We start from the raw sequence: 6,081 nt of genomic DNA, 5'->3' as shown, positions 1-6,081 counted from the left end.
CTTAATTCATGACGTCAGCGCTGGCAGCGCCAAACGTCCCTTCAGTTAATATCCTGGCGGCTGGGATTCAGAGACTCGAACGGCAGAATGGCGGCGCACACGGTATGCGTCGTCATGGCAAACTAACACCGGCCGCCCCTCCCCTCCTAGCACCCTCGCGCGCGCCGGGTTTTTCTCTTTTTGTTTTGTTTGCGTGCGCGGGCTCCCTCTCTCTTTCTTTTATGACCCCCTTGCCCTCCCCGCGTGCTGCGCCGTGCAGCGCGCCGGGCGCTTTTTCTTTTTTTTTTTTTGCATCCGCTGCGCGTGCTGCGCCGCGCGTTCGTTGCGCGTTTGAATGTGCGCAATTTGCAATCAGGCATTCTGCAAACACTGCAGCCGTGCAGCATGTGCCAGAACGCAAAAGAATGAATTGCACTCACAAAAATATCTTTCGTCGCTTTTATTCTCCTCGTTTCCGAAAATCAACATTCTATCAAATGTGGTGCGATACAGGCTCAGGATATTAACACACACGTGTTCATGATCACTAAACAACACGAAAGTTCGCGGCAATGTTAAGAATTTAAAGAACAGTGGAAAAAAAAAACAGAACATAACACTAGGGCACATATTGAAAAACACAATATTTATACTGACAAAAGTGCAGAACAGCTTCTGATATATGCGCACGATATTGCACAAAATTATCATAAGTAACAAAATTGAACATTCCTGAAATGCAAAAACAATGAAAGCAGTTGAAATACCTAAAAGTAGAATAATAATGTAACGACCATTTTAAAGATGTCAAATGAACTCCACATATAACACAACTAATATTGGCCGCACTTTATTGACTACATTTCCAAAAACGTTGATTTTCATATAACTAGTGATGATAAACGCGGAGAAAATAAACGGCTGATATCGGATGATTCATGGCATCTCTTCTTGAAGTGCGCCGATTCTGCAATTCTTCAGCTTTTCTCTGGGCGCACCGATCAGCTGTGTTGCGTTCCGAAATACGCCCTAAAGAAAAGGGCAAGTTTCAATCAGATAAAGAGCGCCGTCGATTCGTGCAAAAGTGAACTCGTTTGTTCGTCTCAGAGCAGCATAAGTTTTCATACATCTACCTAATGTCTCACAAACGTGGTTATAGGCGATGGGGAGTAATTAACCGGAGACAAATGCAAAGCACACACTCAAGCACGCGGTTCTGTGAGAGTTTAAACCTGTAACTATAGTTACTTTGCATGGGCTTCATGTCCGCTGCTTGTCGTACAACGATTTAAACGCAGCATCCTGCCCTTTTCAAATCAGTCATTTTTGAAAACAGTAACTGTAGCCCCACTGCAGAGAACAGCTACTCGGTATGGACGTGAATTCAAATTGACACAATGAAAACCGCGACTCAAAGTTCGTTGTCTGTCTGTCAAAGGGCACGCTCACCTGTCGTTCTTTTGGGGGCCGGCACATATATTCCGGGACTTGTTCTGGAAGTATTCAAGCAACAAAGCACTATGCACGAACAGCGCGAGTCGTAAAACATCGCGTCGCACAAGCACACAGCGAGCGAGCACCATGAAACGGACGAGCGACGACGGCTAACGCACGCCTTACCAACGCCAGACACGAAACTTTCTAACGGATTTCAAAGTCGGCGGCGCCAGCAAGGCGGCGGAAAGCGCGCCTCCCGCAGGAAAGGGAGTTGATCCCGCCAGAGAGGGGGTTGAAGAGAGTTGGGAGGAAAGAGACGGAACGCAGATTTTAACTCTGATCCCAGTCGACAGATGGCGCCTCAATTTGCCATACCGGTCACGTGGGTTTCTTTCACTAGCCTGGTAGTAGTGCGTAACCAGTCGTAACGCTAGTACGAGATCTTGATCTCCAAAGTGGTGCCGGTGGGAGATTTTTCCTGTGCGTTGTTGAACAATAAAAAATTCGCAGCGTGCGCGTTAACTAAAAGCCAATTCTTCTGTCTCTCATTCCCCATTAGCAGCCATTGGCATGTTCCAGTAGGAAACGTTAGTACAAGTAGAAGTGTAAATGTTAGCTAAAAGCCGACTTCTGTCTCTCATTCCCATTAGCAGCCATTGTTTACCTCCAAGTGCCTGGTGAGATTTCTCCTGTGCGTGATTAAACAATAAAATTGTGTTCAAAACGCCGTTGATTGATGAAATAAACCAACGAAAGACGCCAGATGTTTTCTAAAAGCAAAATGAAAGAACGCCAGATGTTTCTAAAGCAAAACGAAAAGACCCAGCTGCTTAACGAAAGACGCCAGATGTTTTCTAAAGCAATGGTTTTATAAACAATGAAAATTCACAGCGTACATGTAAAATTAAAGTGAGCTGCATGTCGTCATAACTCATCGAACCTTTAGTATAAACGCGCCCGATCTCACGTCGGTGATGATGTACTGGGCAGAATTCACGGAAGATTCACGGTTTACCGATGAACGCAGCTTCGCGCATTCATCATCATTCACTCCGTGGATATGCTGTGATTTTTTTGTGTTTGAGCAGCACGCTGCAAGTGTCGACTACAGTCGAAACCCGCGATAACGAAATCCCGAGGGAACGAAATTCTCATCGCAACGAAATATTTTCGGAGCACCGGCGAACGCCCATAGGAGTCAATGCATTTCGTAACTCGTGACTACGAAAGATATTCATACAGCAGTCCCTCATTAACGAAATTTTTGAAACACGAGTGCGCAAATAATCTACTCTCGCAACATTAACTACATCCGAAAACTGCTAAAATGCATTCATGCTACACTTAAATTGTGCAAAACTATCCCTGCAACGCACTGAGAAGCAGCCGCTATCGTTGTTTACAAAAAACATAAAGCTGGCGACAATGATGATGATGATGGCTTGCCGAAACACCTGCTCGTTACCGCGGACTACGTAGCCAAATCCAGATTCCTCATGGAGTTTCGTTCGTGGGCTTGGCTCTGTGCTTGGCTTTGCCGGTTTTGCGCGCACATGGTCGTGTGTGTGGAGCCGTGTGTGGAGCCATTTGTGGAGCATTTGCTTGGTCGCTGGGTGCAACGTGAACTGTGTGTTGCGATTGCTTCGTCCGATTTCGCTGCCTGCGAAGATGCCGCCTCCAACGAAAAAGCGTAAGTTCATCACGCTGGAAGATAAGGCTGCAATCATCAGTGAGGTGGAAAAGGACAGGAAAGAAATGGACATCGCCGAAGAATTCGGCGTTGCGTGGAGCTCGCTGTCCACGATTCTGCGCTGATCCGCGCTGATCCAGCGGAGCCGGAAGACGGTTCACCTGTAGGCGAACTTGATGACGGTACTGGCAGTACTGGTGACAGCGCAGTGCTGCCGTCACTGACCAGTGCATGGAGCGAACTTTGTGCCGTGGCAACGGGATTCCCGACCGAGAGGCATGAAATCGCTGCATGGTAAGGCCCGCCAAAGCAAACTTACTGACTTTTGGAAATAAAACGTGTTTTTTGTAAGTTCCACATATTTCTGCCGCATTCTCGCGCCAACGAAATTCCCGCAAGAGCGAAATTTTGTGCTTTCCCCGCCGATATTGTTATTGCGGGTTTCAACTGTATGCACAACCAACTGGCTGAAGTGTCATGCGTTGCAGCTCCCATAGACACTAGCGCCAGAGTTCCCTCCTGTATGTATTGTTGGAAACTCTATGGCGTTGCGCGAGCGCGCAACGCCATAGAGTTTGCGCCGAGTGCGCAACGTCTGCGCACTCGGCGTCCCTTCTTCACGAGAAGTAGTGCAGTGTGGATAATGTCGCCGGCGCGGAATGCCGCAGCTCGCGCCGGCTGCAGCCGGGGCGCGCGTCGGTCGCGCCGCGCGTCCCGTTTGTTAGTGTACCGTCGCTGTGCCGAGCGTGCGCGCGCGTCGACGTTACGCTGTAGTATATCAGCCCCTTCGCGCATACGCAGACGTATCGGTGGCGGTATACATATAGCGGGGAGAAGGAGGAAAAGAAAAACGGAAGGACAGGGAGGTCAGCCATTTGTCAGACCGGTTGGCTGGCGTTTCCCAGTGTGATATTGCCATGGAGAAGGACAGCATGAATGCTGCTCAGTGGCGCAGAAAAGCGGAGAAGCTTGACAACCAAGAAAGCTAAGAATAATCAGCTGAACCTTAGCTAACGGTACGTATATCCTGGCATAGCCGAGCTAAGCCACTGCTATATTTTTTAACCTGAACGCGCGAGCATCGACCGCCGAGTCGATAAGCGTCGTACAACGGAGCGCAGCGGCGAAATGAAAGAATACGCGCATGCGCACCATAAGCAGTCCTGCGCAGCTATCGTCTGCTAGGCTTTTCGGGGAACTGGACACGAGCCCCGCTTCTTTAGAGCACCATCCCTTTTGAGCACCATCGTCACCCTTTTTTGCTATTGTCTGAACGCTGCCGTCTAGTTATAACGAAAATGTCAAGTGGTCGTGCTTCAGATAGGCGGGATGTTACAGCCGCTGTGGCGAAGCAACTGGTACTGTTTAACGGTTGCGCTCTCCAGCGGCTCCTAGTGGGTCGTCCTCTTCTAAACGCCGCTCGCGCTCGGAGCCCGTGCCTTTGCCTTGACTGTCGCCATAGCTTATTGTCGCCGAGTGCTGTCCAATAAACAGCTTAACAAATTGGTGGAGAGTGCTGTGCTCCCATTCGATGCCCCTGGAGCTCGTTCCCGTACTCTGCGTCTACCATGCTCAAGACGCCGCTCAGCAAACGCCGCCTCCTACACCGACCACATGTCCCGGTGTCCCACGCATCCGCGATCCACCTATCTTCACTGGCGCCGATGGCACCGACGTGGACGACTGGCTCGCAATTTACGAGCGCGTGAGCGTACCCAACAAATGGACGAAGCAGGCAGTTGAGCAACTTGGTCTTCTACCTCGCGGGAGTAGCAAGCTTGTGGTACAAAACCACGCGTCCGATTTTGCGACTTGGTCGGATTTCAAGACCGCCGTCATCAACGTTTCGGCCGCCCTGCAGTCGTAAGCTGCAAGCAGAACAGCGCTTACGCGAACGAGCTCAGCAGGCCGGTGAATCTTCAAGTTATCGAAGACGTCCTGGACTTGTGTAAGAAAGCCAACGGCACCATGTCCGGATTGTCGAGATTGTAAGTGCACGCCAAAATTCGATGAATGCGCAGTGTTGTACCGGCATAGAAATGAAGAAACGCCTGATGATTGAAGCATGGCATATGGAGAATAGTGGTAGCGCATGCGTGAGCCAACCGTCGATTAACTTGCATAAAGATGAAATCAAATGCCTTAACAGTTATCTTCTACGTAGACCGCCACACGTGCCGGATTGATAGGTTCGCCGGTTGCATGGGCATGCGCAGATAAGTTTTCGTGCCTTCTTTCTTTTCAGCCGTTGTGCGTCTCTTCAGTTGTTAGTCGGCGTTGAGGTGTCCTGATCTCTTTCTTGTGTCCGTGTTTGCACGCCCTGTCTCTTTTTAGAATGACCATGTCCGAGTCTGACAAGATCCGGAACATTATGAAGGGCATTGACGACGATGCCTTCACCATGTTGCTCGCCAAAAACCCTTCCACCGTGGCCGAGGTCATAACACTGTGCCAGAGCTACGAGGAGCTCCGCCGGCAACGTTCGATGACCCGTCGCTCTCCATCACGCGACGACGAGCTTGCTGGCTTGGCGGCCATACCTGACCAGGCCACGCTGCTGGCAGAAGTGAAGGCATTCGTGCGCGAGGAAATCGCACGGCAGTTCTCTCTCCTGGCCTTCGCCCACCCGCCGCACGTTCAACAGTCGTCGACGACCCTTCTTCCTCCCTCCGACGAGCAATTGAGCAGGAAATTGCCGAGGTGATGCCTGAGTACCACCAGCAACCTCCCACTCCTGCGCCACAGAGTTACGCTCAAGTTGTCGCCAGGACGCCCCAAGTAATCCCTGCGGCTGCTCCATTGAGCTACGCCGAAGCCGCCGCTAGACCTCCGTCCTTCGAAGCGGGCGTGCCGGCTCCGTATGCTGCCGTCATCCCTAGGCCCCGACTGCAACCCACCATGCAGTCGTTTCAGCAGCCGCCCCGTCAATCGCATCCTGCGACATGGGCGGGACCTGCCCCTGCGAACCGATGGCG

General features: G+C 50.7%; 1 long non-coding RNA gene across 1 annotated transcript; it reads right to left on the bottom strand.

Annotated features, from left to right (window-relative positions):
* Positions 1-813: 813 nt before the first annotated feature.
* LOC125756590 (uncharacterized) lies at positions 814-1,781 on the bottom strand. The gene is made up of 2 exons (XR_007414619.1): positions 1,429-1,781; positions 814-1,008 (listed from the first exon to the last, which is right to left on the bottom strand). It is a non-coding gene; the product is annotated as an uncharacterized LOC125756590 (long non-coding RNA).
* Between the last annotated feature and the right edge of the window lie 4,300 nt (positions 1,782-6,081).

Source organism: Rhipicephalus sanguineus, unplaced genomic scaffold (assembly GCF_013339695.2).
Source record: "Rhipicephalus sanguineus isolate Rsan-2018 unplaced genomic scaffold, BIME_Rsan_1.4 Seq219, whole genome shotgun sequence".
NCBI lineage: Eukaryota > Metazoa > Arthropoda > Arachnida > Ixodida > Ixodidae > Rhipicephalus > Rhipicephalus sanguineus.
Note: the sequence above shows the minus strand (reverse complement) of the source record. Positions and strands in the feature narration are given on the sequence as shown.